Raw genomic sequence first — 27,871 nt, 5'->3', positions numbered from 1 at the left:
GAATATTTGCGAGATTATCTTTCCACTGATGCCCGACATTTTATATGGTATTCCTTACTCATTTGATATTGGCACTTGATATTTTCTGAGTCGTTAAGGTAGAATACAAGATTGAGAAGGTTATACTTTAAAAGAAGTATTTGAAAGATTATGTAACTTACAAATTCACCCCATTATTGTTGTGTACTTCATATCTGCTTATGAATTATTATATTGCTTTATTGGACCTCTAGTAAGTGTCGATGTCGATACTTCGTCACTACTTATCCGAGGTTAGGCTAGATACTTACTGGGTACGCGTTGATTTACGTACTCATGCTGCACTTCTGCACTAAATGTGCAGGATTTGACAGGTTCATTTGGTGATCATCTTGGCGCGTATGCGCACCTATTGAGGAGACTTTATGCAAGCTACATTCTAGGCTATGCATCGCAGTACACCGAGTCTCACCGTACTATTTATTTTATCCTCTCTTATTTACATTCTGGACAGATGTTGTATTATTATTGTACTCCTTAGAAAATGATCATGCACTAGTGACACCGGGTTTTAGAGTTATACTGGTTGATGCTTATGGTTTGGTATATCATTAACGCCTTTCAATTCTTTTATAAACTACAAATGTTGTATGTTCTTGTGGATTTAGAAGTGTAAATCTCCTTCCTTATTAAAATTTATGTTTTCAAAAGTAATAAAATAAGTAATTAAATTGATAAATCACCGTTGGCTTACCTGACGACGGCGTTAGGTGTCATCATGACCTATAGTGGATTTTGGGTCGGGACAACTGCCTAGAACATTGGTACAAGGAGAAGCATTGAAAAATAAATAAATAATCTCAAAAAATAAAAACAATTGAGAAAATAGAAGATATAGTTAAACAAATATTAGAAAAATTCTTTCAAGACAAGGAGAAGCAAGACAAACATATTGTCACGACTCAAAATCCTAACTTATCGTGATGGCGCCTATCCCAATGCTAGGCAAGCCGACAACCTCAATAAACCACATTATCTCTTAAGTTTGAAAACATAATATTTGAATTCAATAGAAAATCTCACAATTTCAAATAAAAAACACTCCCAAAACCCGGTGTCACTAAGTACATGAGCATCAAAATGATAACAAATTTTGACTGATAAAATCACTGTCTAAAAATATAGAATAGTACAATAATTGAAAGAAAGAGAGTCAAGGTCAGCGGATGCTAGGAAGCTACCTTGATAGTCTCCAACTGATAATACTCTGAAATCTAACAGTCGTTGTATCCGAAAGCACCTGGATCTGCACACGAGGTGCAAAGTGTAGTATGAGTACAACCAACTCAATAAGTAACAAGACTAACCTTTGGGCTGAAAGTAGTGACGAGCTCAACAGGTACAGTCCAGTATAGAAATAACAGTACAGAAATATAGGCATGCTTTCAAGTTCGATAGTTAAACTCAGTACAAGTAAAATAGACCAATTCTGAATAATATGAAGAATATGACATCACAGTGGAAAAACCTCGTGTGCTCACGATCACAATTTACTCGGTCACTCAGTACTGTATATGGCTAATCCAGCCCAGGGAATATCCATCCCATGCATATATATACATCAACTGACAGTCAGTCACTCAGTATCGTATAAGGCCAATCCAGCCCAGGGGTAATTTAACCCCAAATATAAATGATTCAGACAAGATCCATGTCCAGGGAATTCAACACAATTATAAATTAATAAGGCAAGTCTGTGCCCTAGGAAGTCAATCCCGAACATATATAAATAAGGCAAGTTCATGCCCTGGGAAATCCAACCCGAATATAAATCATCTACGCTCACTGTGGGCGTTACAGACTCCGGAGGGGCTCCTTCAGCCCAAGCGTGATATAAAGCCGATATGGCCTGTTGCAGGCGGGCAGCCCTAATCCATATATTAATAAAGCCGATATGGCCTGCTGCAGGCGGGCAGCCCCGATCCATATAATAATAAAATATATAAAGCCGATATGGCCTGCTGTAGGCGGGCAACCCCGATCCCATAAATATCTTCACAATAGATGAACATGATTGAGTATAAAATGTACATTTTAAAATAATTAAATTCAACAACAACACGACCCTATGGGTCCCAAAGTATCGGCACATAGCCTAAACATGATCTTTAATACGAGTTTCAGCTCAATTTCTCTAGCACGTGGAGGATATGCGAATAATGACATAATTCTTTAATTTTACAACTCCACAAAATTTATTTAAGTCACCATTTCTATGGTGCACGCCCACACGTTCGTCACCTAGCATGTGCGTGACCTCCAACAATTGATAGAACACAAAATTCAGGGATTCATACCCTCAGAACCAAGTTTAGAAATGTTACTTACCTCGAACAAGCCGAATCCAATGCCAAGCAAGATGAACAATACTCCGAAAATTCCATTCAGCATGTATCAACCTCCGAATGCCTTCCTATCTCCTCAATTCCAAGCCAAACGATTCGAAACTAGTCAAACAACGTGCAAATTTATCAAAATATACTCCAATGCTTACAATTTAATAATTTATAAAAATTTCCCAACTCTGCTCGAAAAGTCCGCAGTGGGGTCTCGAAATCCGATGAAACTCACAAAATCTGACAACCCATTCAATTACGAGTCCAACCATACTAGTTTCACTCAAATCCGACTCCGAATCGACATTCAAATCCCAAATATTTTATGAAATTTCCACAATTTTCTCAAAATTTCCATCTCACAATACTAATTACATGATGAAAATAATGATATATTCATGTATATTAATCAAATCCCAAAGTCTAAATATGAAATAATACTCTAATCCTCGTTTATAAAGTACAATAATCTGATCTCCCATTGTGCTGACCGCATATTTTTTTGTGCGGTCCGAACATTCCAAGTTCCGCAGCCGTGATCCAAATTGTGCGGCCGCACTTCAGCAGCTACTGTACTACTAGGCTTTAGTTCATTGATCATAACTTTTGGTACAAATATCCGAATGATGAATAGTTTAACTTTTTGGAAACTAGATTCAAAGAGCTACAATTTTTCTTTTTGGATCATTTCCAAATTCCTTATAGATTAAAAGATATAAGCTTTCAAAATTAGACCATCAAACCTGGAGATTCCCCTTTCTGCGGCCGCAGGAGGATTTCTGCGGTCCGCACATTTTCAACTGCGGTCCGCATATTTTCCACTACCTCCGCACTTTAGGGGTTTGCGGTCGCACATCCACTCCGAAAATGTGCCCTCCGTAATTCAACTGCTCCAGGACATCATCAAAGTGCCGAAATGCCCAAACTTGTTCAAAACTCACCCCGAAACACACCAGAGCCGCTAGGGACCCCGTCCGAATATACCAACAAATCCCGTAACATAACACGGACCTACTCGAGGTTTCAAATCACACCTAACAACATTAAAATCATGAATCCTACCTCAAATCAATCTTAATGAACTTTGAATCTTCCAACTTTCAAAACTCGTGCTGAAACATATCAAATCAATCCGGAATGACTTCAAATTTTTCACAAAAGACTTAAATGACATAACGAAACTACTGAAATTTCCGGAACCACGATCCGAACCTGATATCATCAAAGTCATCTCCCGGTCAAACTTATGAACATTCCAAACCTTCAATTTCCAACTTTCGCCAATGTGTCGAAACCTTTTAGAAATATCCAAATAAAATTTCGGGCATACGCCCAAGTCCAAAATTACCATCCGGATCTAACGGAATCATCAAAACTCCGATTTGAAGTCGAATAATAAAAAGTAAAACTTGGTCAACTCTTCCAACTTAAAGCTTCAAATATGAAATTCATTCTTCTGAACTAATTCTGAAACACCTGAGAACCAAAACCAACGATTCACACATGTCATAATACATCATATGAAACTATTCAAAACTTTAAATTGTTGAAAGAAATGTAAATTCTCAAAATAACCGGTCGGGTCGTTACACATATGATCAGAAATCCCAGTCCAGAAATATCTCAGAGCTCGGAAGAAGATAATAATTTAAATTAGCAAGATGCTCAAGACCCAAATGATGACTTAGGAATATATTATCAAGATGCTCAAGACCCAAATGATGATTCAGGAATGAGTTTTGATTCAATAGCTTTACATAATCTTGACACGTAGAAGCAGACAATCGTCATAATAGCAAGAATGAAACAAAGAAAAAGAGAAAAATATTGAGGAATAAAAAGAAAGACTCTGACACAGACACAATAATGCAATAAAGAGGCAATACAGTGGAAATGCATCTTCTATAGTAAATCAAAGGACAATAATACAAGACCTACAGTAAATCAAGGAAAATAATACAAGACAGACTCTGAAGACTTCACGTGAACAAGAAAAAAGAAAGATTCTTCAAACAAAATAAAGTCCGGAAGTGAAGTCCGCAACACCTATAAATTGAGTGTTCTATAAAGACAGAAGACACAACAACTACAACAACCATCTGAAGAAAAACATACACTCTTCCCTTCACCATTCCCTTCCCCTAAACCAATAAACCATCTTCCATCCATAACTCCCTTTGTAAAATATTTTCCTATGTATGCTTTAGTATTTTCTATCTCAAACCTGTAAAATAAATAAAGTTTTATGCTTTAGTGTGCAAGTTTTTTAGTTTCAAGTCCAGTAAACTCTTTCGGGTTTACCGAATGGGAAATCTCTTTCTTGTAAACATGTAAGTTACTGTTTTTATAAATTATGTTTTTGTTTATTACCCCGACTTATTTATAGCTTTATATTATGTCTTATGTATTTAATTTCTTAGTTGCTAGTTTGTAAATAACTAAAAATCACTCTAAGTATATGGTTATCTGTCCAACTTCTTAATAACTCTAATGGATTAACCTACAAATTCCTAGGAGAGACCGGTTAAGATGAGCCCAAAATATTGCCAGAAAGGCGTTAAAGTGGGCAAATATATTTAACTGTGGCTAGGGTGAGGTTAAAGAAAGAGGTGTTGAGAAAAGATCTAGATCTTTAAAAGGTTGGAGAGAAGAGATGAATAGAGTAAAAAATTATTAAAAAAATAGTATATAAAATGGGGTAACGTTTTGATAAAATATTAACGATACAAGTCTACAGATCAAGAGAGAGAGTGCCGAGTAGGATTTTACAACATAAGGTTATCACCCTATCACTTTTGAACTTTTTATATATGTATGCATGCATGCATGTATGTCTATGTATGTATATATGTATGTTTGTATTTCATATTATATTTAACTCCTTTCATTCACTACCTTGCTTTAGTATCCTTTTGATTGTCTCTTTTTAATTTTAGTGCACTTTGATTTTGCGTTCATGATTAGTAGATTATTAGTTGCCCGTTCATATGTTTTAAGTTCTATCCATCAACACTATATAGGTTTTCAAGGGTTATGTGCTCTTGTTGAAAATAAAAAAGAAGCATCATAACTTGTGAAATTAAAGTTGTGAAAATATAAAACTGGAATAAATTTTGACTAATAATTAAGGACTTTTATGCGATAATTTGTTTCTTTGTTGAGATGTTTATACACTATCAACATTTATGATCATCTTTAGGAACTTACGCTTTTATTCTATAATTTATAATAGATTTATATTCATTGAGATGAGGTATACGCGCGCGACTAGTTTTTCTAATTATGGGAGTTAACTACAAAACCATTATTTTCTTTCTCTATTAATTTACATCCCGAAGCTATTTGAAAAAAAAAAAAGATTCCTTATGATTGAAATAGACGTAGTTGGATCAGTGGTTGGCCAGCGAACTAATTTTTGTTTGTTTGGCGAAGTTTACTCAGATTCAGTGATTACCTCACCCGTGGTTCGTCAATTTTCATAACACATGCATCCAACGCGTCTGAAAAGAAGAAATTTCCCCTTGGAACCACAGAGGATTCGTATTATGGGTCCAAATCGTAAATTTTTAAGAATAATCCACGACAGAAATATTGATCATCTTCAAAAGCAGATTTTGGTTCCCACGGGACTCTTACTATGAAATTGAAACAGCAAATCACCTTCCATTGCAAAGTCTAAATATTCAAAATTTTATCCAAGTTAATATATTTCAGCTTCAGGTTCAAGCTAAAATAGATAGAGCATGAACACAAGCCATTGTGTGAAGACCAGAGATTAGCACAAATTAAAAATCGAATAAAGTTCTAATTTCAAATTTCACATGTTATGAAAAACGTGAATTGAACCCAAAAAAGAAGCTTTACTTTTGAGATTACCGATATGGCTTTCCATTCTTTTCAAAATTTGATGACTTTCTATTTCCCATTGACAGTACGTGGTATAAAGATATTGTTCCATATATCTATGCTCCGAAAATATCATGGTGATTCGTCTCATGTATTAGATTTTAGCTCAGTCCGATTGGACAAAGATTTGACTTATGAAGAGGAGTCGGTAGCTATTCTAGCCCGGCAGGTCCGACAGTTGAGGTCTAAGAGTTATCCATCAGTTCGAGTGTAATGGAGAGGACAACCGATAGAAGCATCTACCTGGGATTCCGAGTCGGACATGCGGAGTAGATATCCCCACCTTTTCACCAGCCCAAGTACTTTTCTATGTCCGTTCGAGGACGAACGGTTGTTTTAAAGGTAGAGAATGTGATGACCCGATAGGTCATCTTCTGTTTTAAAACCTAATTCTATGATACGAAGCCTTAAAAATCTCATTTTTACCCTCCTCGATTTGCGTGCACAGTCCGGACGTGTTTTCGGAAAGTTTTTATGTTTAAAACTGTGAACAAATATGAAATTTTGCTTTGAAAACCATTTGAGTTAACTTTGGTCAACGTTTTGAGCAAACGGATCCGAATTCATGTTTTGACAGTTCCGGTGGGTCCGTATCATGATTTGGGACTTGGGCGTATGCCCGGAGTCGAATTTGGAAGTCCCTAACCCGAGATATCGGACTTTGTTGAAGTTTGAAAGCTAAAGGCTTAATGAATTTGAAATGTTTGACCCATAGTTAATTTTTTGGATATCGAGTCCATATTTTGGTTTCGGAACCAGGTATAGGTCCAATACCATACTTATGACTTGTCTGTAAAATTTGGTGAGAAACGGAGTTGGTTTGATGTGATTCAGATGTCCGATTGTGAAAATAGAAGTCTCAAAGTTTTCTTGAAAATTTCATTTGATTTGGTATTCAATTCGTAGTTCTAGGTATTATTTTGGCAATTTGATAGCGCGAGCAAGTTTGTATGCTATTTTTAGACTTGTGTGCATAGTTGGTTTAGAGCCCCGAGGGCTCGGGTGAGTTTCGGATAGACTACGGAGTGAAATGCACTTAGAAAACATAGCTGATGCATTTTTGTTTCTGGTGTCTGCTGCAGATCTCGCATTTGCGAGATCTGGCTCGCATTTGCGAAGAGACTATCGCATTTGCGAGCCAGGGCATAGCAGGGGTACTCGCATTTGCTAGACTAAAGTTCGCATTTGCGAACTTGTCTATTCCGCTTTTGCGAAGGCAGAGTCGCATTTGCGACTCAGAACTATTTTGAGAATCTTCGCATTTGCGAAGGTAGGGCCGCATTTGCGAGGGTTGCAGGGTTTGCTTTTGCGGTTGTTTTATCGCATTTGCGATCACTGGGATTTCTGAAGGAGTTCTCAATTGCGACCTCTTCCTCGCAATTGCGAACACGATATCGCAATTGCGACATATGCAGCTGAACAAAATTTGACTTAGACGGGATTTTTCCCATTTTTCACAAACCCTCAATTAGAACTCGGTTTAGGGGAGATTCCAAAGGGGTTTTTCACAATTTCGAACTGGGTAAGTGTTCTTTATCATAAAATGATTATATTTCATAAATCCATGTCTATATTTATTATTTATTTCGGATTTAGATGGAAGAAATTGGAATTTTTGTCAAACTTTTCAAAAACAAAAAATTAAGATTTGAAGGTCCATTTGACATCGGAATTTGATTTTTTTTATATGGTTGGACTCGTCTTGGAACGGGTGTTCGGATTTTGTATGTTTTTTCGAGATTCGAGACATGGGCCCCACTGTTGAGTTTTGAGATGAATTTCAGATTTTAATCCGGAAAATTAGTAAATTCATATGGAATTAATTCCTACGATTTGTATTGAGTATATTGAATTTTTTATGAATAGATTTGAGGATTTCGGACATGAATTCGCGAGGCAAAGGTTTATTGGATTCTTGAATTTCGTTGCAAAGCGAGGTAAATGTCGTGGTTAACCTTGACTTGAGGGAGTAGGACTTATTTGTCTATTTGCTACGTTATTTAATGTGCAGGTACAATGTATATGTGAGGTGATGAGTACTTATGCGTTGTGGTTGAGTCAAAGCATGCGGGTGAAATTTTTTTATTGTGAATAATTGCCAATTTATTTAAGATATTCCTGCTTAAGTTTATTATTGATTATTTGATCATTATTCGTGAAATTATTATTCATTTAATTATTGTTGAATATTTTGGAAGGCGAAGTCGGTATTTTGGTATTGAATTGATTGATAAGTGTATATCCCCGCATTTAAATACTCTTCCAAATTTATATTATTATTTTCATGGTAATGAAGAGTGTAAAAGCACGAAGGGTGATGTCGTACCATTTTCATTATCTATAATATCATTATCATGGTAAGGACAAGTGTAAAAGCACGAAGGGTGTTGCCGTTCCATTGGTGAGTATAAAAGTACGAAGGGTGATGCCGTGTAATTTTCAGAGAGTGCATAAGTATGAAGGGTAATGCCGTGTCAAATGAGAGTAAAAGCACGAAGGGTGGTGCTGTGCCATTTTCATATCATCAATTGCTCATTTTATTGTTGAGGAATTATTTGGCTGCTAAGTGATAATTATCCTGCTGAAATTATTATATCAACCCCCTTCGCATGTTCCCTCCCAAATTTATAAAGTGTTATTTATTATTTTAGTGTTGCTTCGTATTTGTATATACTTGTATAGGTTGTTTACGTACGTGTCATGTCACAGCCTCGTCACTACTTCGTCGAGGTTAGGCTCAACACTTACGGAATACATGTGGTCGGTTGTACTCATACTACGCTATGCACTTCTTGTGCAGATTTTGGAGTTGGTCCCAGTAGCGTACCATAGACGTGCTCGGATTCAGCTACTCATAGGAGACTTGAGGTATAACTGCACAACGTTCGCAGTTCTGAAGTCCCCTTCTATCTTATCTCAGCTGTGTATTATCTTTCAAACAACTTGAATTTTATTAACACCTTTATTTATATTATTCTAATAGCTCGTGCATTTGTGACACCAGATTCGAGGATGTATTTTGATAATTCGATATTTATGGCCTTCCGCACTTTATTTCAGTAATTGACTTCTATTTAATTAAATTTGCTTTAAAATAGTTAAGATTATTTTAACGTTGGCTTGCCTAACAAGTGAAATGTTAGGCGCTATCACGATCCTGAAGGTGGGAATTTCGGGTCATGAGAAGAAGAAGAAGAAGAAGAAGAAGAAGAAGAAGAAGAAGAAGAAGAAGAAGAAGAAGAAGAAGAAGAACAACAACAACAACAACAACATATGAAATATAATATACTTACGAAATTATAGTAAAGTTGTATCTCTCTCTCTCTCTCTCTCTCTCTCTCTCTCTCTCTCTATATATATATATATATATATATATATATATATATATATATATATATATATATATATATATATATATATATATATATATATATTATTTACTTTTGTGTTGTATGAAAGTTAAAAAATAGTTGTATAATGTATGAATCGTTGTATAAAATTTGTATCTAAGTTATCAATACAATTCTTTTTACATAAAGTTGTTAATATGTATCAAAATTGTATTAAGAGAGTAAGTTTTGATTGAAATTTTAGAAAGGAAGAAACACACACCACATACATTAGACTTATTTTCTCCAAATTACTATGGAAAAACTCATGAATTCGTGATTGTGGTTCAGCGTGTGTCCTGAGCCTTTTTATCTTTTCTTTCATTCTCTCATGTTATTTGATTAATTTTTTTCTTCATTCTATTTAATTGATTGACTAAGATTTTGGCTGAATTTCAGATTGAAACTCAACATATGACATACAATATACTTACGAAATTGTAGTAAAGAAGTTGTACTTAACTGGGTAGAAATAATGTATGAAAGTTATAGATAAGTTGTAAATAAGTTGTATAATATATAATTAGTTGTATGAAATTTGTTTTTACTATGTATGTTGTTGTAGATATTCAAATTTGCATTAAATTTGTACGAAATTTATTTTTAATTTGTATGTTGATGTACCATATATTATTTTTTTCTCAGTTGATTTATTAAGGAAAGAAAAGTGGAGAATGAATTCCAAATCGACATACGTGCACTGATTCATATTTGTTTGAACGAAAAAATTTGAATATTGATGGGAACTGAATGATTTGGGTGGAGAAATTTTGAGTTTCACATTAAAAGTGTCATCGTTTCACTATAGAGAAACTAGGTCTTATGTGAGATTTGAATTTTGTGTGAGAAACTAACTGGGTAGCATAAAATTGTGCTTAATGATTTAATCGAACATATGGACCGCCAAAAGCAGCATATCACATACACAAGGTATGAAAGACTCCCACGGCTGGCTAGAGGTCTCACTCAACTGGATAGGTGGGAGATGGCCTCGTTGAGAATATGACAATTAAAGGAATCTGACAATACTTTGCAAACAAATTGTTTGATCAAAAGATGTCTGTTTACCCGAAAAATTGGATAGAGTTGAATTTGTATGTAGTCCTAAGGATATGTGATATAACTTTGATACAAATCATTCAAGGGAAATAGAAATATCCAATCTTGACTATAAAGCCCTTAGGAAAAATAACACAGTATAAAAGAGGAAAATGAATGAACAAAATTGGATGAAGTGATGGAGCTCAAAAGGTTAATCTTTCAATGTGAGAAAATAGGATTCTTGTTACAATGCAGAATGTCCTTACAGAAACAATAATCATCCCTCTTTATAGTTGAGGGATCCTACTTCAGATATAATAAAAAATACATAGTGGGGAACCCATGATGAATTAGCTTTTCCTTAATTCCTGCTAGGATTCTCTCCCCTAGTGCGGTTGCAACGGCTCTTATCTGTGAGCTCGATATTGACTCGAGCTCGGTATCGACTCGAGCTCTCGATCTTGACTCAAGCTCGATTCCGACTCAGAGCCTGATATCAATTCGGGGTCGGTGTCGGTTGGTCTATGAATCTTAAGCTTGATAACTTTGCTTCGCCTCGTAGCTCGACTTGGATTCGAGCTCGATAATGATACCGAGCTTGACATTGATCGGTACTAGAGCCCAAGGCTTGATGACCTTACTTCGGACCTCAATCTGATATTACGAAGACGTTCTTCGATCAAAGTATTATCACCTCGACCAGTTCGTACGACGGGCTGATCGGTTTTGGCTGTATACAGATAGTCCCCTCGTTTCTCGGGAAGGATATAATGAGAAACGATATGATTTACCAACGGTGCGATTAGATATATACTGACATTTGCATTGAGTCCAATCGTGACGTACGTGAAAGCTGTCCCGTCGGTTCAGTTTACCGAGGCATTTAATGTGTGTCAAATGATGGTCGGCCATTACCGATATTGAACCGCCGCTGTTTAGACTATAAATAGCCCGCTCCTTCATTGAATCAAACTTTACTTTTTGCTCTAATCAGACCTTTAAATCTTCTCACTCTTTTCGTCTCCTTTTCGCCGCCTGTAGAACCATCTTCATCAGCGTTGAAATCACTATATTTTTATCTTCCTTCGCTCCTCTTTACTCATATAAATAGCAAAAACCTCCACGACCGTACCACAGAAGGAGAAAACTGCTTGCTCCTCTTCCCAGTTGTCTGGCGGCAAGGTGCCGGCGGAGCCTCCTCCCCACGAGTATGTTCCCGGCCCGTGTACTCTAAAGTCCGATTTAAAAGTCGAAAATCCTTCTTCGATCCCTAGCCGATGTGAGCATGTGTCGATGAATATGTGCTCGATAACAGAGGGCTACCTCGAGGCCATAAGGAGGGACTGCAACTGGGGTCCCGAGGTCGTGTTGCAAATTCCTTCTCCCGAAGAGAGCATCACTGCTCATGTAGAGGGATATTTAAGTGTTTATACTTACCCCTTCACATTGGGTCCCCTCGACCTAGTGGTCGTTCATTTTTGAAGAAGATATCAGGTCACTCTTGGCCAAATTCACCCTTCTCTATGGTGCATAGTAATTGTAGCGACCCAGCCGGTCGTTTTGAATATTATGACTTATCGGGTTAGTTGGTTCGGGTCCGGAAGGAATTCGGAATGAAATAAGACACTTAGTCTCATAATTGAAAATTTAAGTTAGAAAAATGGACCGGATATGGACCTATATGTAAGCGACCTCGGATTTGAATTTTGATAATTCCAATAGCTCCGTATGGTATTTTTGGCTTAGGAGCGTGTCCGGAATATTATTTGGAGGTCCATAGTGGAATTAGGCTTGAAATGCCGAAAGTTAAATTTTTGGGAAGTTTGACCGGTGGGGTTGACCTTTTGATATCGGGGTCGAAATCCGATTCTGAAAATTTGAATACTTCCGTTATGTCATTTATGACTTGTGTGCAAAATTAGAGGTCAATCGAATGTGATTTGATAGGTTCCGAAGTCGTTTGTAGAAATTGAAAATTTCAAAGTTCATTAGGCTTGAATCTATGTGTGATTCATGTTTTAGTGTTGTTGGATGTGATTTAAAGGCTCGACTAAGTTCGTATGATGTTTTAGGACTTGTTGGTACATTTGGTTGAGGTCCCGGGGGCCTCGAGTGAGTCTCGGATGGTTAACGAATCAAATTCGGACTTAGAAGAAATAGCTGAAGTTTCTGCCCTCTGTTGCCATCGCACCTGCGGAAATTCCATCGCAGGTGCGAGCTCGTAGAAGCGAGCCTGGCAAGCGCAGATGCACAAATGGACTGTGGGGCAGTGGTCGCAGGTGCGAGGGAAATTCCGCACCTACGTAAGCGTAGATGCGGAGGGACGCGCGCAGAAGCGACTTGCGCAAGAGCGCAAATAGGCACGCAGATGCGGGCAAAGGAGCAAATGCGGGAGTTTTTCCACACATGCGGTTGGCGCAGAAGCAGCCAAGTTTCCGCAGGTGCAAAAACCTCTGGGCAGTACAAAAACAGAGGGGTTCCGAGCTTTTGCCATTTTTGGGCATTTCAAGCTCGAGTTGGGCGATTTTGAGCAAGGTTTTTACGGGAAAACTTGAGGTAAGTCCCTTGTGATCATTTCTACTCCATAATATTGAATTATCATCGAATAATCCGACTAGATTACATGTTTTTGAGGTATAAATCGGGGGTTTTGAACTTAGGGATTTGAAATAAGATTTGATGATTTGGAGGTCGAGTTGATGTCGGATTTTAGTAAAATTAGTATGGTTAGACTCGTGGTGGAATGAGCTTTCGGATTTTGTAACTTTTGTCGGGTTCGGAGATGTGGGCCCCACGGGCGATATTTGAGCTAATTTTCGGATTTTTATGGAAAATCATTATTTTCTTATGGAACTAATTCCAATGAATTTTATTGACTGAAACGAATTATTTATGACCAGATTCGAGGCGTTTGGAGACCAATTCACGAGGAAAGGACATTGTAGAATAAGAATTTCACGGCTTGAAGTAAGTAACAGTTTTAAATCTGGTCATGAGGGTATGAAACCCCAGATTTTGGTATCATGCGATTATTTTGGAGGTGAGCACATGCTATGTGACGGGCGTGTGGACATGCACCAAGGGGATTGTGACTTGGTCCGTCCCGAAAAACTGTAAAGTTGAATAATTTGTTGTTAGCTATATGCTCTCCATGTGTTGATAAAATTTGACTGTAAATCATGTTAGAAATCATGCTTAGGCTATGTGATAGTACTGTTGGGACCCACAGAGGTCGCGTACTTGTTGAATTGCCTGCTAAATGCTATATGTACTCAGTCTCAGTTTTTACTTGCACATTTTATCTCAGTCTCTGTTATTATTATTGATACATCATATCATTGTTGTTTGGGCTGATTTCATGATTATTGAGAGCCCGAGAGACTGGAGAGATTTATGACTGAGGGAGGCCGAGGGCCTGATTGTGAGGATATTTTTTGGATCAGGGCTGCCCGCCTGCAGCATGCCTTATTGGCTTATTATTGCATGTGAGTTGGCCGTGCAGCACGTGAGTTGGCCGTGCGGATCATTATATTATTATTGCACGTGAGTTTGCCGTGCAGCACGTGAGTTGGCCGTGCAGCACGTGAGTTGGCCGTGCGGATCCAGATATTTATATTATGGCACGTGCGTTGTCCCTCATTTACTGCTCAAATTATGTGTTGCAATTGATTTATGACTTATCGGGCTAGTTGGTTTGGGTCCGGAAGGAATTCGAAATGAAATAAGACACTTAGTCTCATAATTGAAAATTTAAGTTAGAAAAATGGACCGGATATGGACCTATGTGTAAGCGACCTCGGATTTGAATTTTGATGATTCCAATAGCTCCGTATGGTGATTTTTGGCTTAGGAGCGTGTCCGGAATATTATTTGGAGGTCCATAGTGGAATTAGGCTTGAAATGCCGAAAGTTAAATTTTTGGGAAGTTTGACCGGTGGGGTTGACCTTTTGATATCGGGGTCGAAATACGATTCTGAAAATTTGAATACTTCCATTATGCCATTTATGACTTGTGTGCAAAATTTGAGGTCAATCGGACGTGATTTGGTAGGTTCCGAAGTTGTTTGTAGAAATTGAAAATTTTAAAGTTCATTAGGCTTGAATCTATGTGTGATTCGTATTTTAGTGTTGTTGGATGTGATTTGAAGGCTCGACTAAGTTCGTATGATGTTTTAGGACTTGTTGGTACATTTGGTTGAGGTCCTGGGGGCCTCGGGTGAGTCTCGGATGGTTAACGGATCAAATTCGGACTTAGAAGAAATAGCTGAAGTTTCTGCCCTCTGTTGCCATCGCACCTGCGGAAATTCCATCGCAGGTGCGAGCTCGTAGAAGCGAGCCTGGCAAGCACAGATGCGCAAATGGACTGTGGGGCAGTAGTCGCAGGTGCGAGGGAAATTCTGCACCTACGTGAGCGTAGATGCGGAGGGACGCACGCAGAAGCGGCTTACGCAAGAGCGCAAATAGGCACGCAGATGTGGGCAAAGGCGCAGATGTGGGAGTTTTTCCGCACATGCGGTTGGCGCAGAAGCGGCCAAGTTTCCGCAGGTGCGAAAACCTCTGGGCAGTACAAAAACAGAGGGGTTCCAAGCTTTTGCCATTTTTGGGCATTTCAAGCTCGGGTTGGGCGATTTTGAGCAAGGTTTTTACGGGAAAACTTGAGGTAAGTCCTTTGTGATCATTTCTACTCCATAATATTGAATTATCATCGAATAATCCGACTAGATTACATGTTTTTGAGGTATAAATCGGGGGTTTTGAACTTAGGGATTTGAAATAAGATTTGATGATTTGGAGGTCGAGTTGATGTCGGATTTTGGTAAAATTAGCATGGTTAGACTCGTGGTGGAATGAGCTTTCGGATTTTGTAACTTTTTTCGGGTTCCGAGACTTGGGCCCCACGGGCAATATTTGAGCTAATTTTCGGATTTTTATGGAAAATCATTATTTTCTTATGGAATTAATTCCAATGAATTTTATTGACTGAAACAAATTATTTATGACCAGATTCGAGGCGTTTGGAGATCAATTCACGAGGAAAGGACATTGCAGAATAAGAATTTCACGGCTTGAAGTAAGTAATAGTTTTAAATCTGGTCCTGAGGGTATGAAACCCCGGATTTTGGTATCATGCGATTATTTTGGAGGTGACGCACATGCTATGTGACGGGCGTGTGGACATGCACCGAGGGGATTGTGACTTGGTCCGTCCCGAAAAACTGTAAAGTTGAATAATTTGTTGTTAGCTATATGCTCTCCATGTGTTGATAAAATTTGACTGTAAATCATGTTAGAAATCATGCTTAGGATATGTGATAGTAATGTTGGGACCCACAGAGGTCGTGTACTTGTTGAATTGCCTACTAAATGTTATATTTACTCCGTCTCAGTTTTTACTTGCACATTTTATCTCAGTCTCTGTTATTATTATTGATACATCATATCATTGTTGTTTGGGCTGATTTCATGATTATTGAGAGCCCGAGAGACTGGAGAGATTTATGACTGAGGGAGGCCGAGGGCCTGATTGTGAGGGTATTTTTTGGATCAGGGCTGCCCGCCAGCAGCATGCCTTATTGGCTTATTATTGAACGTGAGTTGGCCGTGCAGCACGTGAGTTGGCCGTGCGGATCATTATATTATTATTGCACGTGAGTTTGCCGTGCAGCACGTGAGTTGGACGTGCAGCACGTGAGTTGGCCGTGCGGATCCAGATATTTATATTATGGCACGTGCGTTGTCCCTCATTTACTGCTCAAATTATGTGTTGCAATTGATTTATGACTTATCGGGCTAGTTGGTTTGGGTCCGGAAGGAATTCGAAATGAAATAAGACACTTAGTCTCATAATTGAAAATTTAAGTTAGAAAAATGGACCGGATATGGACCTATGTGTAAGCGACCTCGGATTTGAATTTTGATGATTCCAATAGCTCCGTATGGTAATTTTTGGCTTAGGAGTGTGTCCGGAACTTTATTTGGAGGTCCATAATGGAATTAGGCTTGAAATACCGATAGTTAAATTTTTGGGAAGTTTGACCGGTGGGGGTGACCTTTTGATATCGGGGTCGAAATCCGATTCTGAAAATTTGAATACTTCCGTTATGTCATTTATGACTTGTGTGCAAAATTTGAGATCAATCGGACGTGATTTGATAGGTTCCGAAGTCGTTTGTAGAAATTGAAAATTTTAAAGTTCATTAGGCTTGAATCTATGTGTAATTCGTGTTTTAGTGTTGTTGGATGTGATTTAAAGGCTCGACTAAGTTCGTATGATGTTTTAGGACTTGTTGGTACATTTGGTTGAGGTCCCGGGGGCCTCGGGTGAGTCTCGGATGGTTAACGGATCAAATTCGGACTTAGAAGAAATAGCTGAAGTTTCTGCCCTCTGTTGCCATCGCACCTGCGGAAATTCCATCGCAGGTGCGAGCTCGTAGAAGCGAGCCTGGCAAACACAGATGCGCAAATGGACTGTGGGGCAGTAGTCGCAGGTGCGAGGGAAATTCCGCACCTACGTGAGCGTAGATGCGGAGGGACGCGCGCAGAAGCGGCTTACGCAAGTGCGCAAATAGGCACGCAGATGTGGGCAAAGTCGCAGATACGGGTGTTTTTCCGCACATGCGGTTGGCGCAGAAGCGGCCAAGTTTCGGCAGGTGCGAAAACCTCTAGGCAGTACAAAAACAGAGGGGTTCCAAGCTTTTGCCATTTTTGGGCATTTCAAGCTCGGGTTGGGCGATTTTGAGCAAGGTTTTTACGGGAAAACTTTAGGTAAGTCCTTTGTGATCATTTCTACTCCATAATATTGAATTATCATCGAATAATCCGACTAGATTACATGTTTTTGAGGTATAAATCGGGGGTTTTGAACTTAGGGATTTGAAATAAGATTTGATGATTTGGAGGTCGAGTTGATGTCGAATTTTGGTAAAATTAGTATGGTTAGACTCGTGGTGGAATGAGCTTTCGGATTTTGTAACTTTTATCGGTTTCTGAGACGTGGGCCCCATAGGCAATTTTTGAGCTAATTTTCGGATTTTCATGAAAAATTATTGTTTTCTTATGGAATTAATTCCAATGAATTTTATTGACTGAAACGAATTATTTATGACCAGATTCGAGGTGTTTGGAGACCAATTCACGAGGAAAGGGCATTGCAGAATAAGAATTTCACGGCTTGAAGTAAATAATAGTTTTAAATCTGGTCCTGAGGGTATGAAACCCCGGATTTTGGTATCATGAGATTATTTTGGAGGTGACGCACATGCTATGTGACGGGCGTGTGGACGTGCACCGAGGGGATTGTGATTTGGTCCGTCCAGGGAAACTATAAAGTTGAATAATTTGTTGTTAGCTATATGCTCTCCATGTGTTGATAAAATTTGACTGTAAATCATGTTAGAAATCATGCTTAGGATATGTGATAGTAATGTTGGGACCCACAGAGGTCGTGTACTTGTTGAATTGCCTACTAAATGTTATATTTACTCAGTCTCAGTTTTTACTTGCACATTTTATCTCAGTCTCTGTTATTATTATTGATACATCATATCATTGTTGTTTGGGCTGATTTCATGATTATTGAGAGCCCGAGAGACTGGAGAGATTTATGACTGAGGGAGGCCGAGCGCCTGATTGTGAGGATATTTTTTGGATCAGGGTTACCCGCCTGCAGCGTGCCTTATTGTCTTATTATTGCACGTGAGTTGGCTGTGCAGCACGTGTGTTGGCCGTGCGGATCATTATATTATTATTGCACGTGAGTTTGCCGTGCAGCACGTGAGTTGGCCGTGCGGATCCAGATATTTATATTATGGCACGTGAGTTGTCCCTTATTTACTGTTCAAATTATGTGTTGCAATTGATTTATGACTTATCGGGTTAGTTGGTTTGGGTCCGGAAGGAATTCGAAATGAAATAAGACACTTAGTCTCATAATTGAAAATTTAAGTTAAAAAAATGGACCGGATATGGACCTATATGTAAGCGACCTCGGATTTGAATTTTGATAATTCCAATAGCTCCGTATGGTATTTTTGGCTTAGGAGCGTGTCCGGAATATTATTTGGAGGTCCATAGTGGAATTAGGCTTGAAATGCCGAAAGTTAAATTTTTGGGAAGTTTGACCGGTGGGGTTGACCTTTTGATATCGGGGTCGAAATCCGATTCTGAAAATTTGAATACTTCTGTTATGTCATTTATGACTTGTGTGCAAAATTAGAGGTCAATCGAATATGATTTGATAGGTTCCGAAGTCGTTTGTAGAAATTGAAAATTTCAAAGTTCATTAGGCTTGAATCTATGTGTGATTCATGTTTTAGTGTTGTTGGATGTGATTTAAAGGCTCGACTAAGTTCGTATGATGTTTTAGGACTTGTTGGTACATTTGGTTGAGGTCCCGGGGGCCTCGAGTGAGTCTCGGATGGTTAACGAATCAAATTCGGACTTAGAAGAAATAGCTGAAGTTTCTGCCCTCTGTTGCCATCGCACCTGCGGAAATTCCATCGCAGGTGCGAGCTCGTAGAAGAGATCCTGGCAAGCGCAGATGCACAAATGGACTGTGGGGCAGTAGTCGCAGGTGCGAGGGAAATTTTGCACCTACGTGAGCGTAGATGCGGAGGGTCGCGCGCAGAAGCGGCTTACGCAAGAGCGCAAATAAGCACACAGATGCGGGAGTTTTTCCGCACATGCGGTTGGTGCAGAAGCGGCCATGTTTCCGCAGGTGCGAAAACCTCTAGGCAGTACAAAAATAGAGGGGTTTCGAGCTTTTGCCATTTTTGGGCATTTCAAGCTCGGGTTTGGCGATTTTGAGCAAGGATTTTACGAGAAAACTTGAGGTAAGTCCCTTGTGATTATTTCTACTCCATAATATTGAATTATCATCGAATAATCCGACTAGATTACATGTTTTTGAGGTATAAATTGGGGGTTTTGAACTTAGGGATTTGAAATAAGATTTGATGATTTGGAGGTCGAGTTGATGTCGAATTTTGGTAAAATTAGTATGGTTAGACTCGTGGTGGAATGAGCTTTCGGATTTTGTAACTTTTATCGGTTTCTGAGACGTGGGCCCCATAGGCAATTTTTGAGCTAATTTTCGGATTTTCATGAAAAATTATTGTTTTCTTATGGAATTAATTCCAATGAATTTTATTGACTGAAATGAATTATTTATGACCAGATTCGAGGCGTTTGGAGACCAATTCACGAGGAAAGGGCATTGCAGAATAAGAATTTCACGGCTTGAAGTAAATAATAGTTTTAAATCTGGTCCTGAGGGTATGAAACCCCGGATTTTGGTATCATGAGATTATTTTGGAGGTGACGCACATGCTATGTGACGGGCGTGTGGACGTGCACCGAGGGGATTGTGATTTGGTCCGTCCAGGGAAACTATAAAGTTGAATAATTTGTTGTTAGCTATATGCTCTCCATGTGTTGATAAAATTTGACTGTAAATCATGTTAGAAATCATGCTTAGGCTATGTGATAGTACTGTTGGGACCCACAGAGGTCGTGTACTTGTTGAATTGCCTACTAAATGTTATATTTACTCAGTCTTAGTTTTTACTTTCATATTTTATCTCAGTCTCTGTTATTATTATTGATACATCATATCATTGTTGTTTGGGCTGATTTCATGATTATTGAGTGCCCGAGAGACTGGAGAGATATATGACTGAGGGAGGCCGAGGGCCTGATTGTGAGGATATATTTTGGATCGGGGTTGCCCGCCTGCAGCATGCCTTATTGGCTTATTATTGCATGTGAGTTGGCCGTGCAGCACGTGAGTTGGCCGTGCGGATCATTATATTATTATTGCACGTGAGTTTGCCGTGCAGCACATGAGTTGGCCGTGCGGATCCAGATATTTATATTATGGCACGTGAGTTGTCCGTGCAGTACGTGAGTTGTCCGTGCTTATAGCGCTTGGGCTGTAGGAGCCCCTCATGAGTCTGTACACCTCCAGTGAGCGCGGGTACCCATTGAGAGTGAGTGATGAGGGCTGGGAGCCCAGTGTGCGATTGTTGTCCTAAGAGGTTGTACTTGATTTCCATTTATTGTTACACTTAGTTGCTATCTGTCATTGTTGTGAAATCTCTGAAAGATTGTTGATATACGGATTACATGAACAAAAACTGTATAAAAATTGATTTGACATTAAACTGCCAGATTTGATAGCATGTCTATTCTTTTGCTGGAATTACTGGAAATGAACCATAACTGTGTAGCTCGTTACTATATTCAGTTCCTTATCTATCATTGTTACTTGCTGAGTTCGTTGTACTCATACTACACCATGCACTTCATGTGCAGATCCAGGTGTTCCCGGACATAGCGTATGTTGATCCTTTCGCGCGGTTGATTTTTAGGAGATTTTGAGGTAGCTACCGTGTTCCGCAGACCTTGTCTCTCCTTCTCTATCTCTTTGTTCACTGTATTTGGTCTCAGACTATTATAGACTATATTTTCCAGATTGGTATTCATGTTAGATGCTCATGTACTTAGTGACACCAGGTTTTGGGGAGTGTTTGTATTGTATTTAAATATTATATTTTCAATCTTGAGAAAAATTGTGGTTTATTGAGATTTTCGGCTTGCCTGGTATTTAGATAGGCGTTATCATGACGGGTGAGATTTTGGTTCGTGACAAGTTGGTATCAGAGCCTAGGTTACATAGGTCTCACGAGTCATAAGCAGGTTTAGTAGAGTCTTGCGGATCGGTACGGAGACGTCTCTACTTATCTTCGAGAGGCTGCAGAACCCTTAGGAAAATTTCACTTTCTTGTATTCTGTCGTGCGAATTTGTTGATTCTGGAAACTAAATTTCTGCTATTCTATTCTCTCACAGATGGTGAGGACACGTACTACCGGATCGGATGGTCAGCTACCAGTTAGGGCCGCGAGAGGCCGGGGCCGTGGTAGAGGTCGGGGCCGAGGTAGAGGCCGAGGTGTAGCTCGTACCACAGTTGGAACAACACCTGTAGTACCACCAATTATTCCAGCACAGGAGCAGATTCCAGATATAGTTGAGCTGACAGGGTCAGCTCAGGCACCAGCTGTGCCCATTGAGATTGCAGGCATTCAGGAGACTTTGGCCCAGATATTGGCAGCCTGCACTGGTCTTGCTCAGGTGGTTTCGGCTCAGGCTACACCTGCCACTTCTCAGGATGGGGAAGGTACTCACACACTCCTGTTGCCCGTACTCCAGACCAGGTAGTATAGGGATTCAGATACCGAGAGCGCTATCAGCCCAGCCGGTTGTAGTTGCTCAGGCCCCAGTAGTTCCTGTTATGGCAGATGATGAGCATAGGAGGCTTGAGAGATTTGAGAGGCTTCAACCTCCACCATTTAGCGGTACTGAGTCAGAGGATGCTTAGGATTTTCTGGATAGGTGTCAACGGATGCTTCAGACAGCGGGTATTCTGGAGACTAGTGGGGTCTCATTCACTACTTTTCAATTTTCTGGGTCTGCACTCAGATGGTGGGAGGCTTACGAGAGACGTAGGCCTGTTGGCGCAGCACCCCTTACTTGGCATCAGTTCTCCATGGTCGTTTTGGAGAAGTTCGTACCTCAGTCCCACAGAGAAGAGTTGCGCAGACAGTTTAAGAAGCTTCGCCAGGGTGATATGCTTGTGACGCGATACGAGATGAGATTTTCTGAGTTGGCTCATCACGCAGTCTGGTTGGTTCCCACTGATAGGGAGAGGATTAGGATGTTCATTGATGGCCTCACATATCAACTGTGATTACTTATGACTAGGGAGAGAGTATCTGGTGCTACTTTTGATAAGGTAGTGGACATTGCTCAGCAGATAGAGATGGTTCGTAGCCAGGAACGTGGAGAGAGAGAGGCTAAGAGGCCTTGTGGTCCGGGTGATTACAGCGGTGTTCCTTCAGGGGGTCAGTTTCACCAAGGTAGGGTTCATTCTTATAGACACGCTCAGACGGGTCGTCCATCTCATTATGGTGCATCAGCTAGCCATGGTTCTTACATTGCTCACTCAGGCCAGTCTTCATTCCGTGCACTACCAGCGCAGAGTTCTCATCATGCCTCATCCGCACAGGTTTCTGTAGGTCATTCCTTGGGTTATCGGTAGCAGCAGTTCCGTTAGAGGAGGGGTTATTTCGAGTGCGGAGAATTTGGACATTTCAAGAGAGAGTGTCCTAGGCTGTTGAGTGGGGTTTCATAGCAGAGTTCTCCACTGACGGCACCAGCACCAGCAGTTGCACCACCCGCCCTGCTATCTCGGGGTAGGGGTCAGGCAGCTAGGGGTCGCCCAAGAGGGGGAGGCCGATCAGGTGGTAGGCAGGCTCGATTCTATGCTTTTCCTGCCAGGCCAGATGTTGTTGCCTCAGACACAGTGATCACAGGTATTGTTTCAGTGTGCCACAAGGAAGCTTCTATATTATTTGATCCTGGTTCCACTTATTCATATGTATCATCATATTTTGCTCATTAACTGGATATGCCTTGTGAGTCCTTAGTTTTCACCTGTTTGTGTATCTATACCGGTGGGCGATATTATTACTGTGGATCGTGTGTATCAGTCGTGTGTAGTAACTATTGGGGAACTGGAGACTAGAGTTGATCTCTTATTACTCGGTATGGTTGATTTCGATGTAATCCTAGGTATGGATTGGTTGTCTCCATGTCATGCTATTCTGGACTGTCACGCAAAAATCGTGACGTTGACGATGCCGGGGTTGCCAAAGGTTGAATGGAAGGGTTCTCTAGATCTTGTTCCTAGCAGGGTAATTTCTTATATTAAGGCCCAACGTATGGTTGGAAAGGGATGCTTGTCATATTTAGCCTTTGTGAGAGATGTTGATGCAGATGCTCATATTATTGATTCAGTACCGGTCGTGCGAGACTTTCCGGATGTATTTCCTGCAGACCTGTCGGGTATGCCACCCGACAGGGATATTGATTTCGGTATTGACTTGGTATAGGGCACTCAGCCCATTTCTATTCCTCCGAATTGTATGGCACCAGTTGAGTTAAAAGAATTGAAAGAGCAACTTCAAGAACTCCTTGAAAAGGGGTTTATTAGGCCTAGTGTATCACCTTGGGGTGCACCATTTCTGTTTGTGAAAAAGAAAGATGGTACTATGCGGATATGCATTGATTATAGGCTGTTGAACAAAGTTACAATCAAGAATAAATATCCATTGCCGCGTATTGATGATTTATTTGACCAGCTTCAGGGAGCGAGGGTGTTCTCCAAAATTGATTTGAGGTCTGGGTATCACCAGTTGAAAATTTGGGATTCGGACATTCTAAAGACGGCATTCAGGACTCGTTATGGCCACTATGAATTTCTTGTGATGTCTTTTGGGCTAACCAATGCCCCAGCAACATTTATGCATTTGATGAATAGTGTATTTCAGCCATATCTTGATTTATTTGTCGTGGTATTAATTGATGATATTCTGGTGTACTCACGTAGCTAGGAGGAGCATGCACAACACTTGGGTATTGTATTACAGAGGCTGAGAGAGGAGAAACTTTATGCCAGATTCTCTAAGTGAGAGTTCTGGCTTAGTTCAGTGGCATTCTTGGGACATATAGTGTCCAGTGAAGGTATTAAGGTGGATCCAAAGAAAATAGAGGCAGTTCAGAATTGGCCCAGACCATCCTCAGTTACTGAGATTCGGAATTTTCTCGTCTTGGCCAGTTATTATCGTCATTTCATAGAGGGTTTCTCATCTATTGCATTGCCTATGACTAAATTGATCCAGAAAGGTGCTCCGTTCAGGTGGTCAGATGAATGTGAAGAGAGCTTTCAGAAGCTCAAGACAACTTTGACTACAGCTTCAGTATTAGTGTCGCCTACAGGTTCAGAGTCTTATACTGTGTATTGTGACGCGTCGCGGATTGGTCTCGGTGCAGTACTTATGCAAGACGGTAGGGTGATTGCCTATGCGTCCAGACATTTAAAGGTACATGAGAAGAATTATCCAATCTACGATCTTGAGTTAGCATCTATTGTTCATGCCTTGAAAATTTGGCGGCATTACTTGTACGGTGTCCAGTGTGAGGTATATACCGATCATCGGAGTCTACAACATTTTTTTAAACATAAGGATCTTAACTTGCACCATCGAAGGTGGTTGGAGTTGCTTAAGGATTATGATATCACCATTCTCTATCATCCCGGAAAGACCAATGTGGTGGTCGATGCCTTGAGTCATAAGGCAGAGAGTTTGGGCAGCTTAGCATACTTACCGGTAGAAGAGAGGCCTTTAGCCTTGGAGGTTCAGGCCTTGGCTAATCAGTTTGTTATATTGGATGTTTCCGAGCCGAATCGAGATTTGGCCTGTATGGTTTCTCGGTCTTTTTTATATGATCGCATCAGAGAGCGCCAATTTGATGATCCACATATTCTTGTCCTTAAGGACACGGTTCAGCACGGTGATGCCAAGGAAGTCACTATTGGAGATGACGGTGTATTACGGATGCAGGGCAGGCTATGTGTACCTAATGTAGATGGTTTGCGTGAGCTGATCCTCCAGGAAGCTCACAGTTTGCGGTACTCTATTCATCTAGGTGCCGCGAAGATGTATAAGGATTTGAGACAACACTATTGGTGGAGGCGGATGAAGAAAGATATAGTTGGGTTTGTATCTCGGTGTTTAAATTGTCAACAGGTAAAGTACGAGCACCAGAGACCGGGCAGATTGCTACAGAGACTTGAAATTCCGGAGTGGAAGTGGGAGTGTATTACCATGGACTTCGTAGTTGGACTCCCACGGACTTTGAGAAAGTTTGATGTTGTTTGGGTGATAGTAGATCGGTTGACCAAGTCCGCACATTTTATTCCAGTCAGTACTAATTATTCTTCGGAGCGGTTGGTCGGGATTTAAATTCACGAGATTGTTGACTACACGGTGTGCCGTGTCCATTATTTCAGATTGGGGTATGCAGTTTACCTCACAGTTTTGGAGGGCAGTGCAACGAGAATTGGGCACACAGGTTTAGTTGAGTACAGCATTTCACCCTCAGACGGACGGACAGTCGGAGCGCACTATTCAGATATTGGAGGATATGCTACACGCTTGTGTCATTGACTTTGGAGGTTCATGGGATCAATTTTTGCCACTCGCAGAGTTTGCTTTCAATAATATCTACCAATCAAGCATTCAAATGGCTCTGTATGAAGCTTTATATGGGAGAAGGTGTCGATCTTCGGTGGGTTGTTTTGAGCCAGGTAAGGTTAGACTATTGGGTACTGACTTGGTTCAGGATGCTTTAGAGAAGGTCAAAGTGATTCAGGAACGGCTTCGCACGACACAGTCTAGACAGAAGAGTTATGCCGACTGGAAGGTTCGTGATGTTGTTCACATGGTTAGGGAGAAGGTTCTGCTCAAGATTTCACCCATGAAGGGTGTGTTGAGGTTTGGGAAAAAGGGGAAGTTGAGCCCTCGGTATATTGGGCCTTTTGAGATACTTAAGAAAATTGGGGAGGTGGCTTATGAACTTGCTTTGCCACCTAGTCTATCAGGTGTTCATCCAGTGTTCCATGTATCCATGCTCCGAAAGTATGTCGGGGATCCGTCTCACATTCTGGATTTCAGTACAGTACAGCTGGACGGTAATTTGACTTATGATGTGGAGCCGGTGGCTATTTTAGACCGGCAGGTTCGAAAGCTGAGGTCAAAGAACATAGTATCAGTGTAGGTGCAGTGGAGAGGCTAGCCAGTCGGAGAAGCTACTTGGGAGACTGAACAGGAGATGCGGAAAAAATATCCACACTTATTTGAGACTCCGGGTATTATTCTAAACCCGTTCGAGAACGAACGTTTGTTTAAGAGGGGGAGAATGTAACGACCCGGCCGGTCGTTTTGAATATTATAACCCCCTTCCCTTATTTACTGCTCAAATTATGTGTTGCAATTGATTTATGACTTATCGGGTTAGTTGGTTTGGGTCCGGAAGGAATTCGAAATGAAATAAGACACTTAGTCTTATAATTGAAATTTTAAGTTAGAAAAATGGACCGGATATGGACCTATGTGTAAGCGACCTCGGATTTGAATTTTAATGATTCCAATAACTCTGTATGGTGATTTAAGGCTTAGGAGTGTGTCCGAAATATTATTTGGAGGTCCATAGTGGAATGAGGCTTGAAATGCCGAAAGTTAAATTTTTGGGAAGTTTGACCGGGAGGTTGACCCTTTGATATCGGGGTCGAAATCCGATTCTGAAAATTTGAATACTTCCGTTATGTCAGTTATGACTTGTGTGCAAAATTTGAGGTCAATCGGACGTGATTTGATAGGTTCCGAAGTCGTTTGTAGAAATTAAAATTTTCAAAGTTCATTAGGCTTGAATCTATGTGTGATTCGTGTTTTAGTATTGTTGGATGTGATTTGAAGGCTCGACTAAGTTTGTATGATGTTTTAGGACTTGCTGGTACATTTGGTTGAGGTCTCGGGGGCCTCGGGTGAATCTCGGATGGTTAACGGATCAAATTCGGACTTAGAAGAAATAGCCGAAGTTTCTGCCCTTTGTTGCCATCGCACCTGCGGAAATTCCATCGCAGGTGTGAGCTCGTAGAAGCGAGCCTGGCAAGCGCAGATGCTCAAATGTACTGTGGGGCAGTAGCATTAGGTGCGAGGGAAATTCGGCACCTACGTGAGCGTAGATATGGAGGGACGCGTGCAGAAGCGGCTTGCGCAAGAGCGCAAATAGGCACGCAGATGCGGGCAAAGGCACAGATGCGGGAGTTTTTCCGCACATCCGATTGGCGCAGAAGCGGCCAAGTTTCCGCAGGTGTGAAAACCTCTGGGTAGTACAAAACAGAGGGGTTCCGAGCTTTTTCCATTTTTGGGCATTTCAAGCTCGGATTTGGCAATTTTGAGCAAGGTTTTTACAGGAAAACATTAGGTAAGTCCCTTGTGATCATTTCTACTCCATAATATTGAATTATCATCGAATAATCCGACTAGATTACATGTTTTTGAGGTATAAATCGGGGGTTTTGAACTTAGGGATTTGAAATAAGATTTGATGATTTGGAGGTCGAGTTGATGTCGGATTTTGGTAAAATTAGTATGGTTAGACTCATGGTGGAATGAGCTTTCGGATTTTGTAACTTTTATTGGTTTCCGAGACGTGGGCCCCATAGGCGATTTTTGAGCTAATTTTCGGATTTTTATGGA

This window comes from Nicotiana tabacum, chromosome 21 (assembly GCF_000715075.1).
Source record: "Nicotiana tabacum cultivar K326 chromosome 21, ASM71507v2, whole genome shotgun sequence".
Taxonomy (NCBI): Eukaryota; Viridiplantae; Streptophyta; class Magnoliopsida; order Solanales; family Solanaceae; genus Nicotiana; species Nicotiana tabacum.
The sequence above is the reverse complement of the archived record's forward strand: the minus strand, read 5'-3'. Positions refer to the sequence as shown.